Below are 13,033 nucleotides of genomic sequence, written 5' to 3' on the forward strand. Positions count from 1 at the left end.
ATAGCCACATTTGTCGGGCCCAATCAAAAGGCCCATCTCTAAGTGGAACCCTTCAGACGAAGGGCCACTGCACCCTTTCCCAAGCATCAGAGAATCCTTCAGACGAACGAAAAAATCACAATTTCAATTTCTCTATTCATTTGCAGGATGCCACTGGAAGGATTCATCTCATTTGGCAAAGAAGTTCTGAAAACCTATGCTGTTAAACCCTTGGCCAAGGTGATCGCTGAGCCAGCAAAGACCATGCCTCAATTTCATGCTTTCCTAATCAAATTTGGGAAAGTAAATTTATATAATTAACTTAATATAATCAATACTCTGATTGCATAAAAATTCAAAAAGGACAAATCAGCAATTTAGCTTTGTTCTACAAGGATAAATGAAGAGCCACAAACTCCGAAGATAATAAAAACAGAGCCTAAAAACAATCATGTACATATACTTCATCTCTGGTGGTACGAAGCTGACAGTCTAGTCAGAATTGAATCTTGTCAAACATTGGTGGAAAGTAACATCATCGAGCTCAATAGTTTGTCCGCTGCACAGAGAAGCACAGTAATGCTTGTAAGCAACACATTGATGAAAATGGGTGTTACCATTAAATTTCATTGCTGTTTTCAATTAGGTGGGTTTTTTTTTGTTGGGGGGGGGGGGGGGGGGGAGGGGAAATGAGATTTCTACTTTTGGTACAAAGGTCGACATGTAGGGAATATAAGAGGATTTGAGTCTTAACATAACTAGGACACATCAAGGTGTTGACCATGCAACCAAGCCAGGTTGAATTCAATTTTTGTGGAAGACATATTATAGATTTAGCTTACATGACTTCTTTTGTATAGCACTAGCAATTTGATGCATCTCTTACGAATTTAGCATGGACCCTACTATTGACTGGTTGCCCTGATCAATACAATGTCTTGATATGGATTTGCTGTAGAGTGGCTTGAGTGATGTTAATTAACAGCTCCTCTTGATATTTTGTGGTGTATTACTCCTACAAACTTGTGAAGAATTCTTCAAACCATTGGGTTTGGATGACATTTCAAAGTTTTGAAGTCAGAGATAGCCACAAGGCATCATTTTTATATTTGTTGTTTGATGTCTGTAATCAAGCAAAAGCTAGCGAAGCGGGAGGGTGGCACCATTGATAGAAGCCAGGATACTACTCTCTTACAAGAATTCTACGAACGATAGAGAGAAAGGCACAATGTGGATAAGTTACGAGAGGAGGAACTGAAATTGAGGGAATGAGGTGTCTTCAGTGGTAATCTGGGAGAGTAAGTTAGTAGAACTTTTTGTTATGTCAAAGTCAGACTTAATTTTTCTAGAAATAAGAAATGGCTATTTTCATTTATTGGCTAAGCTGGGGTTGCAGCTCTACCAAGTAGTCACTAAAAAGAATAAGGAAACCAGTGCCAGCTTGTGTTTGTTGGGCCTTATGGGGACAATGGAATTCCAGGTGTTTTGAAGGGAAAGAAGACCCTTTACAAATGCTAAAGTATAGATGTTTGTGGGCTTTGGCTTTTTTTGGTGCAACATTCAAGATGTAAATGATGAAGATAGCATGCTAGAGTTTATCAACTCTCTATAGGAATAGAGCTTGTTTTTATATAGTTCGGATCCTTTCTTTTTGTTTTTTGTATAGAGGGATCCCTGAGCCGAGGGTCCTTCGGAAACAGTCTCTCTACCTTCATTAGGCAGGGGTAAGGTCTGCGTACTCTTCACCCTCCCCAGACCCCACTTGTGGGATTTCAGTGGGCTTCTTGTTGTGTGTTATTGCTTCTTACCTTCAGAAGTTTTGCTCCACAATATGCCATCAGCCATAGAAATATAAGTTATAGTTGTTTTGAGAGCCTTGGAGTTGATGGCCATAAACTCTGGTGTGTGGTACAGCATGGAGGATGCAAATTCAACCTTCTATTTAGTAAATGAGTACTTACAGTTGCCGCATAGTTACTCTATGTTATACTATCATAGGTTATTCAAACCTCGGTCCTAATTGTGCTATAATTGGTTTGTAACTTCCTTCTATGCTTTGCACCATATGTGGGATTTTTACAACTGGTGAGAGATAATCCTACTGAATAAATGAAATAGGACTCCACCATATAATAGGTGCACAAGACTGATATTCCCCTCTTTGCATACAGTTTTTAGTTCATAGGAAGAGTTTGTTCCTTCATATTAAAACTTTACATTTCATTAACGGTACAAGAAGCATGTATGATTTTTCTTTAGATATTCCAGATCATCTCATAACATCCAGTGTAGGCTACATAATGTTACGCATCACCTAACAAGCTTGATTTTGCATTTTTTCTTCCCAGTATAGCAAGAAGGCAAAGGCGTATGGGGATGGAAAACCATTTGCTATGCCGACGGAAGACGCATGCCGTGAAGAGGGAAGCACCGCTCTGGCATGGCTTTCCATTCTAATGGTAGCTCCTTTTCTCAGTGTCTATGTTTAACAATGTTAAGAACATGTAATGTAATTTTTTCTTTTTGTAATTAGGTGGCCTTGAGTGCATCAAAAGTTTACAAAGATCATTCTACAAAACAACTTATGGTTGTTGTCGAGGAAAAAGTGGAAACTAAGGTTCAAGAAGAAATTGGTAAGTTGGAGCCTAAAGTGAGAAACAAGGTGAAGTCTGATTTACAAGAGGAGCTGAAAGAAGAGTTGAAAAAAGAGATTCTGGATGAACTAAAGGAAGAAGAGAAGCACAGGGATGTGGTCATCTTTAAGCCCTTTGGCTGAAGTTGTTTTAGTTCTAAGCATGAAAGAACAGATTGCCCTAGTGAGAATAATTTGTTGTGTCTGCAGAATCTCAGAATTTTCCATGACAGATTAATTGATTTTATTGACTTGGGTAGACCAAAGATTGTTCCTTTTCTCAATTGGGTTGGTGCCTTTGTTAGATTTGTAGCTTACCTTTTTTCCATAAAAATCTTTGGATAAGTTTATCACAAAATTTTACCATTCATCAATCATAATCTATCATAATCTTTTAAGGCTGTAAACCTTAGAGATTAGATCGATTCTTTCTCAAGGCTGGACAGGAAAAACTAATTCGGTTTGGTGTTGCCAAGCTCCTAATGATTGTCAGATTGTAAGGTTCTGTGTTACCTGAAAAGCTGTGAACTTAAAGGCACTTTCTCGTCGAAAGCAACCATTTTCATCAAACCATCTCTCTGGCAGGAAATCCTCTGCATCATCACCCTATATAAATTTCATCCCCTTTCCTTACTCTGAACCCATCAGGCCAAGTGTCATCTGATAAACACAGTTTGCCATCCTGCATCAAGAAAAACTCATTATCTTGAGGTATATGCATGAAACATTGATATCTATGTTTGTGAATATAATATCCTTCTCACTATATGTATGTATGCATTACCGAGGGAACTGCAGGGTATAATCTGAGTGTCTCAGTCAATGATGCGTGTAGATACTGCAGGGATGATACACTCTGAACAAAAAAACAACTTGAAGAAATAGATAAAAATTGAATCTTGAAGACACCCAGAATAAAATCCAATTAAATTAGTCACAACAACCACAAGCTTTATAGATGATAATAATTGTAACTTTTGAAGACACCCAGAAAAAAAATCAATCAAATTAGTCAACACAAGACTGATAAAAATTGGATCTTTAAAAAAAACAGAAGAGAGAGATGTACCTGGGAAGAGGTTTAGATGGAAGAACTGAAGTCACCAGCAGCGTTTGTTAGGATCAGTGTTCCACCCAAATTCCAATTCAGGAAGAAGGGGAAAAGAAAAAAAAAATTCTATAGGAAAATGCCCAAAAGAAATACAGACATGAAGATGGAGATGAAAGGAGGCGACCGACACAGCTTTTAACCTACGATCTGGAAACTCACTTGCAATCCTAAGTGGATAAATTTTAGCCAACTCCAACGTTTTTGTTTTTTCATGTTGCACCCTTAAGTATACATAATGTTTCCGTTACACCCTGTCCTTCTTTTTTAACAATTTGTCCCCCAGTGTCTTTGAGTTTTTAACAAATATTGTCTCTTATCTTTGATTGGTCCCTCAAATATAATCCTGGGCATATTTAGTCCCTAAGTATTCTAAAGTAAAGCATATTTAGTCTCACTAACACAATATATTTAAAAACTAACGGTGTTACTCACTCTGATTCATTAAGCAGATCTTCTGCTCTGAAACAAAAATGTTTCCTCTCCTTTTATTGAATAACGCAAATTATCACTTTAATTCCTCATTTTTAGATAATGTCTTCTAAAATTTTGACCTTAAAAATATCCCCTTTTGTGCCAGTTTCAATGATAAAATGATACTGTATAGCCGCTGTAAAAATAATAACCTAAAAATGTATAAAATTTATATATGGGTATGTGTGTGTATATATATATTGTATGTTAGCATACAAAAAATAAATAAATTTTATATATTTTTCGGCTATTATTTTTACAGCGACTATACAATATCATTTTCTCATTGAAAACTGGCATAGAAGGGGATATTTTCAAGGTCAAAATTTTAGAAAACATTATCAAAAATGAGAAATTAAAGTGATAATTTGCGTTGTCCAATAAAAGGAGAGGAAACGTTTTGATTCAGAGCAGAAGATTTGCTTTATGAATCAGAGTGGGTAACGCCGTTAGTTTTTGAACACATTGTGTCATTGAGACTAAAGGTGCTCCACTTTAGCATACTTAAGGATTAAATATGCTCAAGGCTATATTTGAGGGATCAAAATAGATATACCCTCAAAGATAAGGAACAATATTGACCAAACACTCTAATGTGTTTCTTTCTTTCTTCTTTTTTAGAACTAGTCTTAGTGCGTGTACCCCGTACCTTTTTAAAAATCACATAAATAATATTATTAAAATATATTTTAATTATAAAATAAATATTAGAAGAAAATTAAAAACAAAGAATCAAGAAAATAGGAATCGGAGTTTCATGTCAATGAGTCCTAAAAAAATCTTAACTTTTCAAGATATTACCGATAAAATATATACGAATATTCAATATGGCATTTATTTTTTAAAGAATAAAAAATCGATTAATATTTTATTTGAGCTTCTTGATTTTATAATCCATATTACCAAAATAATAAAGCCTATGCAAAAGACCATTGAAAAATTTGAACCGTAAAGAAGAAAAAGAACGTGTTTTGCCTTGAACAAAATAACTCCATATCTGTAAAATCATGAGGAAAAATTACCTATTGGTAGCATAACACACTTTGGCATATTTTTTAATCTCTCCACCGAAATGAACACCTTACTTGCTTCATCAAAAAAGAGGCCTTTAAACTCAAGAAATTCAACAATTTCATACATAAAAAAGATAGACTAAAGGAGCATACTGTGAAGTAATAATTGCACCTTTCATTCATTGTCTCTTGAAAAAAGAATTAATATATAAATAAATTCATATATCAAATTCTAGGATGAATAATTTTTGAGAATTATACCTTGACAAACATATGCATATCTACTTGACGCATCAATATAAACGCCACATACTGAAGAAGTAATACTCTTGTCACCAAGATTTTTTCGGCTTAGCAAACTGAATTGGGAACTTGATCTTGCACTCTTTTTTATCTTTATGTGTTATATATTATGATTACACCGTTCCGTCAGCTTTTAAGATGTCAAGCTAATTCAATAGACAATGAAATTTAAATAAAATTATCTAACCAAAAACAAAAACAATCATCTTTTCCAAGTATCAAAAAATTAGTTGGTTCAACTTAAAAATCATGAATTTTAACGAACGGCTGACAAAATTAGCAAGACTTCCTTGATATTTGGTGTTAAATGTCTTATCTAATTTTAATTCATATTTCTTGGACCTATTAATATTAACACATATCTGAAAGATTCAAAAAGTATCGTTATACACCTCCTTTTATTTTTTCCCAACTAATATGATGCCATCGAAATATCCCCTCTTATAACCAATCCGTTACATAAAACAAACATTCGAAATCTTGACATTGGGAACTGGACGCCTACACACCAATTAGGATTTTATATTTCAAAGTGCAATAAATTGGGACCTCGAAATATTAAGAATATTTTCGTTCTAATAATTATGGAATTCATGTATAAAATTCTAATAAACTTTGAAAACTTACGACAATTGCAATACAACTTTAAATTCCTAAGGTCCTAAATTCTAGGAAATCCGCAAATCTTATTCAAATAAGGAAAGATCTTAAAATCAATATTTTAGTTGATTTTAAATTTCTAAAATATTAGAAAAATAAATAAATTATGATTTTGTCTAGTATATAATCTATTATTAAAGAGTAAAAAAGGCGAACGACATTTCGATAGGGAATTCGTATTTTTAATGTAGTATAGATAGATATAGATTGTATATATATATATATATGTAAATACTAGTATTCATGTTAAAAGGGGTAAAATGAGATAATAATTCTTTTTTCTATTTTTTTTAGAGATAATTACGCATAAGTACCACCCATACACATAAATCATGCATATCAGTCATAACTTTTCAAATCTATAGCCAATCTTAAATATTGAAACTTCAGCAATTTTAACTTCTTATCTCATCGGTGCAAAGACAATAATTGAAGTAACAAAATTAAAAGAAAAATAGAGATCGGGGGTCGACAATATAAACACCAATAAATTTTGTATTAAATTAAACATTCTCCTATTATTTTTTCTTCTGTTTCTTATGGCAAAAACATATTTTTTATAATGAAATATTCCAATCTTTTAGTACATTTTAAGCGGTGAATCATTTGAGTTTTCACACATCAGAATTGTCCATCAAACTTTAATCTAAAAGTGTAAATTTTTATGTGCAATATAAACTTTAATCATTTGAGAAGTTCCACATCACCACTCTTTGCCCTTTCGATATATAGATAATATAGATTATTGCGATGACCCGATAGGTCATCTTATATTTTAGAACCTAATTATGCGTTTTGAGGTCTCGAAAACCTCATTCTAACCTTTCTCGATTTGCGTGCGCAATTCGGGTGTTCTTCCGGGAAGACTTATATGTTAAAAATTGATAAAAATAAGAATTTTTGCCTTAGAAATTCATTTAAGTTGACTTTGGTCAACGTTTTGAGCAAACGGACCAGGATCCGTGTTTTGGGACCGTACCGTAATTTGGGACCTGGACGTATGCCCGAAATCGAATTCGTAGGTCCCTAGGTCGAGTTATTGATTTTTGTTGAAAATTGAATGTTTGAAAGATTTATGATTTTTAAGAATCGACTGATGTTTGGATTTATTAATACCTGGTCTGTATTTTGGTTCCGAAGTTCGGTACAAGTCCACTATAATATTTATGTCTTGTCTGTCGAATTTGGTGAGAAACGGAGTTGATTTGAAGTGATTCGGACGTTCGGTTGTGAAAATAAAAGTTTTAAAATTTTCTTGAAATTTTCATTTGATTTGGTGTCCGAATCGTAGTTCTATGCGATATTTTGGTGTTTTGGCCGCGCAGGCGAATTCGTATGATGTTTTAGGCGAATTCGGGTGAGTTTCGGATAGGCTATGGGTATTTTGAAACTTAAAAAAATTTGGTTTTTGGCTTCAGTTATTATGTGGTGTTTCCTTCATCGCGTTCGCGGAGGTAATCTCGAAAGGTAAAATGGGGCAAGATGATTTTCTTCTACGCGAATGCAGTAGTGTGATGATCCAAAAGGTCATCTTATATTTTAGAACTCGAATCTGCACTCTTAAGCCTTAAAAACCTCATTTTTACCCTCCTCGATTTTGCGTGCGCAGTCCAGACAGGTTTCCGGAAAGCTTTTATGTTGAAAACTAATAAAAATAAGAATTTTTGCTTTGAAAGTTAATTTTAGTTGATTTCGGTTAATATTTTTAGTAAACGGGCCCGGATCCGTATTTTGATGGTCCCGGTGGGTCCGTATCGAATTATGAGACCTGGGCGTATGCCCGGAATCGAATTTAGAGGTCCCTAGCTTGAGTTATGAATTTTTGATGAAAATTAAAAGTTTGGAAGTTATTTGTTTTTAAGAATCGATTGATATTTAGCATTGTTAGTATCGGGTTCGTATTATGGTTCCGGAGTCCGATACAAGTTCATTATAATATTTAAGACATGTCTTAGAAATTTGGTGAGAAATAGAGTTGATTTGACGTGATTCGGACCTTCGGTTGAGAAAATAGTAATTTTTAAGTGTTCTTGAGGATTTCATTCAATTTGGTGCTAAATTCATAGTTCTATGTGTTATTTTGGCGATTTGATCGCGCGAGCAAGTTCGTATGATGTTTTTAGACCTGTGTGCATGTTTGATTTGGAGCCCCAAGGGCTTGGGTGAGTTTCGGATAGGTCACGGGATGTTTTGGACTTTGAAAATCTGGTTTTCTGCAGAGTCTATGTCCTGGCATGTCCTTCTTCGCGTTCGCGAAAGTACTCTCGGGAACGCGTAGAGTAAACCGGACATCTGAAGAAGGCCTGGTCGCTAACGCGAAGTGATGGGGGACTTACCCTTCGCGAACGCGACTGTCTCAACGCGAACGCGAAGCATGTGGGGGCCTGGGGGTGGTTGGTTGTTGCTTCATCGCGAACGCGAGCCATGTCTTGCGAACGCGAAGGCCAGGGGGAGTGATCATCGCAAACGCAAGCTGGGTCTCGCGAACGCGAAGGCTTGGCAGCCAGTACCCTTCGCGAATGCGATGAACACTGTCGCCCAGCATTTAACAGAATCCAAAAACAGGATTTTAGCCAAAAACTCATTTTTCTCAAAACCAAAGGGTGAGAGGCGATTTTTCATGAGTCATTTCTTCCCCAAATTGTTGGTAAGTGATTCTAAACCATTTTTTTTCAATTACCCATTACATTTCTTGAATTTTTAACCAAAAATCTAGAGTTTCATGGTAGAATTAGGGGTTAGGGTAGAAACTAGGGATTTCGAGAATTTGGGGATTTAGACCTCAATTTGGGGTCGGATTCCAAAACCAATTATATATTCGGCCTCGGGGATGAATGGGTAAAAGGATTTTGGTCAGAACCTCGGGTTTTGACCAAGTGGGCCCGGGGTCAATTTTTTGACTTTTTGGAGGAAAATTTGTGAAATTTAAATTATGAAATATAATTAATTCCTTTAGCAATATTTGATATTATTGAGTCATTTTTAAATAGATACGAGTGGTTTGGAGGTGAATTCCAAAGAAAAAGCTGTGATTGAGAATTAAATGGCCTTCGGAGCGAGGTAAGCATTGTGTCTAACTTTGGCTTGAAGGAATAGGTATTGTATGAGTATTTGCTACGTGTTTTGTTGTTGAATACGACGTATAGTTGAGGTGACGGGCGTCTATACGTTGTGGTCGAGTCATAGCATGCGAGTGAAATTTTATTTCTTGCAAATTGTAGTCTTAAATCTTGTTATCCATGCTTATTGTTGTTGTTGAAATGTTGGGAGACTTGTATCCGGTTCCACCAAGATCGATAAGATTGTGAATATTGATTCGAGGTCGAGATGTTAAATTGTGAAGGTAATCATTGATGAAATATTGATTTCTTGTGAAACTTCTCTTTATCCGTTGTTATTGATTATGTGAATTGTGAGGAAGAGTGTAAAGCACGAAGGGTGATGTCGTGCATAAATTAAATTATATCGTGAGGAAGAGTGTAAAATCACAAAGGGTGATGTCGTGCATAATTTAATTATATTGTGAGGAAGAGTGTAAAGCACGAAGGGTGATGCCGTGTATAATTTAATTATATTGTGAGGAAGAGTGTAAAGCACGAAGGGTGATGCCGTGCATGAATTATTTATATTGTGAAGAAGAGAGTAAAAGCACGAAGGGTGATGCCGCGCCGTTCTATTTATTTATTTGGTGAGATTGAGAGTAAAAGCACAAATGGTAATGCCGTGCAGTTTTCCTTTGCTGTTTTAATTGCTCAATTCGTTTACGGATTTTCTGTTTAATTCTGTCTTTTTATTATTCTCACTCTTTATGTTGTATTCCCCTACTGTATGTCCCCTTCCCATTATTTCCGCATTATTGCTTTACTTACTGTTGTTGCCACTAGAATGATTATACTGTACATGTTATATGTGGAAGTCTTGTCCTAGCCTCGTCACTACTTCGCCGAGGTTAGGCTCGACACTTACCAGTATATGGGGTCGGTTGTACTGATGCTGCACTCTGCACTTTTTGTGCAGATTTTAATACCGGCTCAGGTTGATCTAGATTTGCTACTGGTCTGCTGTCCGGAGACTCAAGGTATATCTGTTGGCGTTCACAGACCTTGAAGTCCATGTCTATCTTCTATGTCCTATTGTTTTCTTTCATTCAGACAGTTGTATTTCTTTCAGACTATTACTTGTAGTAAATTCTAGAATGCTCGTGAATTGTGACTCCAGATCTGGGTGGTAGTAATTAAAACAGTTTTATGATATTCCGCACTTATTATATTTCATCTTAGTTAATTATTGTTATTTACTGAATGGAAATAAGGAATTGGTTTAATGATTTTTTAACGTTGGCTTGCCTAGCAAGTGAAATGTTAGGAGCCATCACGGTCTCGTCGGTGGAAAATTTCGGGTCGTGACAGTTGGTATCATAGCACTAGATTGCTTAGGTCTCACGATTAACGAACAAGCTTAGAAGAGTCTGGAGGATCGGTACGGAGATGTCTGTACTTATCTTCCAGAGGCTATGAAGTTTAGGAACAAGTTTCACTTCTTTTCTTCTCTGTCGTGCGATTTTGCTTTCTCAATTTTGATTGAACTCCTCTACTCTTATTCTCTCGCAAATGGCAAGAACACGTACCGCTTCCTCAGCTGAGCAGCAGCCAGAGCCTCCAGTGACAGCTCCTACGCGGGGCAGAGGCCGAGGCAGGGGCACGGCTCAGCCTAGGGCCCGAGCAGCAGCCCCAGTAGTGGAGCCTCAGATAGAGCTTGACGAGGAGGTTCCAGACCAGACTGTTCCTGCTGGACCAGCTCAAGTTTCGGAGGGGTTCATTGCCACCCCAGTACTTCAGGACGCTTTGGTCCGTTTGGTGGGCCTTATGGAGAGTGTGACCCAGACGGGCGCATTTCCCATGGCACCAGTAGTCTCTCAGGCTGGAGGAGAAGCCCATACTCCTACCACTTCCGCTCCGGAGCAGATAGCTCCCCAGTATCAGGCTCCAGTAGCTCAGCCAGTCAGATTAGTTCAGTCAGTTATTGCGGTACAAGTCGGAGATGGGCTAGCTATGTCTTCTGAGGCTTTATGGAGATTGGACAGGGTTATCAAGCTCTTTCCTATTCACTTCAGTGGTACTCCTTCAGAGGATCCCCAAGAGTATCTTGACAGTTGTCACGAGGTTTTACGGAACATGGGTATAGTGGAGACCAATGGGGTCGATTTTGCTGCATTTCAAATGACTGGTTCCGCCAAGAAATGGTGGAGAGATTACTTGTTGACCAGACCAGCTGGATCGCCTACTCTTACTTAGGACCAGTTGTCTCAGCTCTTCATAGAGAAATTTCTGCCTATCATATTGAGAGAGGAGCGTCGCCATCAATTTGAGCGTCTCCAGCAGGGCAGTATGACTGTTACTCAGTATGAGACCCGTTTTGTGGATTTGGCCCGTCATGTTATTCTTCTGCTTCCCACAGAGAGAGAGAGAGAGAGAGAGAGAGGGGGGAGGGGTGAGGAGGTTTAATGATGGACTTGCTCAACCTATCATATTGCAGATGGCTAAGGAGACTGGGAGTGAGATTTCTTTTCAGGCGGCTGCTAATGTCGCCAGACGAGTCGAACTGGTTCTTACTCAGGGAGATCAGGGGTTTGACAAGAGACCTTGTCATTTCGGTGAGTTCAGCGGTGCCTCATCTAGAGGTAGGGGTACTTTTGGTAGAGGCCATCCTCCCAGGCCGTTTCATTCAGCGCTCCAGGCATTCCATAGTGCCTCAGGTGGTCATGGGCTTTAGATGGATTATTCCGACTAGCTAGCCTACAGTGCACCACCAGCTCCTATTAGTGCACTTTCACTCGAGAGTTATCAGGATGATTATTCAGGTCGACAGGGTCAGTTTCAGGGTCACCAGTTACAACAGCTAAAGTTATGTTATACTTGTGGTGATCCGAGGCATATTGCTAGATTTTGCCCTCGGGCAATGGGTACCTCACAACATCAGAGTTCTCGTGTCATGGTTCCGGCACCAGTTGCTCAGCCAGCCAGAGGCAGGGGTCAGGCAGCCAGAGGTAGAGGCCAGACTATTAGAGGTGAAGGTCAGGCCGTTAGAGGTGGAGACCAGCCAGCTAGAGATCAACCCAGGGACGTAGTTTAGGGTGGTAGGGCCCAGTCCCGGTGTTATACTTTCCCAACCAGGCATGAGGCTGAGTCATCTAATGCTGTTATCACAGGTACTGCTTCAGTTTGTAGTAGAGATATTTCAGTTCTATTTGATCCGGGATCTACTTACTCATATGTGTCATCCTATTTTGCTTCCTATTTGGTTGTGTCCCATGATTCTTTGAGTGCTCTTGTGTATGTGCCCACAACAGTGGGAGATGCTTTTGTTGTAGATCGTGTTTATCGTTCGTGTATGGTCACCATTGGGAGTCTTGAGACTCGTGTAGATCTTTTACTTTTTGACATGGTTGATTTTGATGTCATACTGGTATGGATTGGTTGTCACCTTATCATGCTATATTAGATTGTCATGCCAAGAGAGTGACCTTAGCCTGGCAGGGGTTGCCTCGATTAGAGTGGAGAGGAAATCTTGGCCATTCTGCCAGCAGGGTTATCTCTTATGTGAAGGCTCGGTATATGGTCGAGAAGGGGTGTTTAGCTTATTTGGCTTATGTCCGTGATTCTAGTGTGGAGGTTCCTTCCATAGATTCGGTGCCGGTTATTCGTGAGTTTCCGGAGGTATTTCCTGCAGACCTGCCGGAGATGCCACCCGATAGGGATATTGATTTCTGCATTGATTTGTCTCCGGGCACTCAGCCTATTTCCATTCCACCATATCGCATGGCCCCGCCAGAGTTGAAAGAATTGAAGGAGCAGTTGCAAGATT

General features: G+C 38.1%; 1 long non-coding RNA gene across 1 annotated transcript; it reads right to left on the reverse strand.

Moving 5' to 3' along the window:
* Positions 1 to 273: 273 nt before the first annotated feature.
* LOC104110525 (uncharacterized) lies at positions 274 to 3,891 on the reverse strand. The gene is made up of 4 exons (XR_689472.4): positions 3,681 to 3,891; positions 3,396 to 3,467; positions 3,125 to 3,293; positions 274 to 538 (listed from the first exon to the last, which is right to left on the reverse strand). It is a non-coding gene; the product is annotated as an uncharacterized lncRNA (long non-coding RNA).
* Between the last annotated feature and the right edge of the window lie 9,142 nt (positions 3,892 to 13,033).

The sequence above is a fragment of the Nicotiana tomentosiformis genome, chromosome 11, assembly GCF_000390325.3.
Source record: "Nicotiana tomentosiformis chromosome 11, ASM39032v3, whole genome shotgun sequence".
NCBI classification, from domain to species: Eukaryota; Viridiplantae; Streptophyta; class Magnoliopsida; order Solanales; family Solanaceae; genus Nicotiana; species Nicotiana tomentosiformis.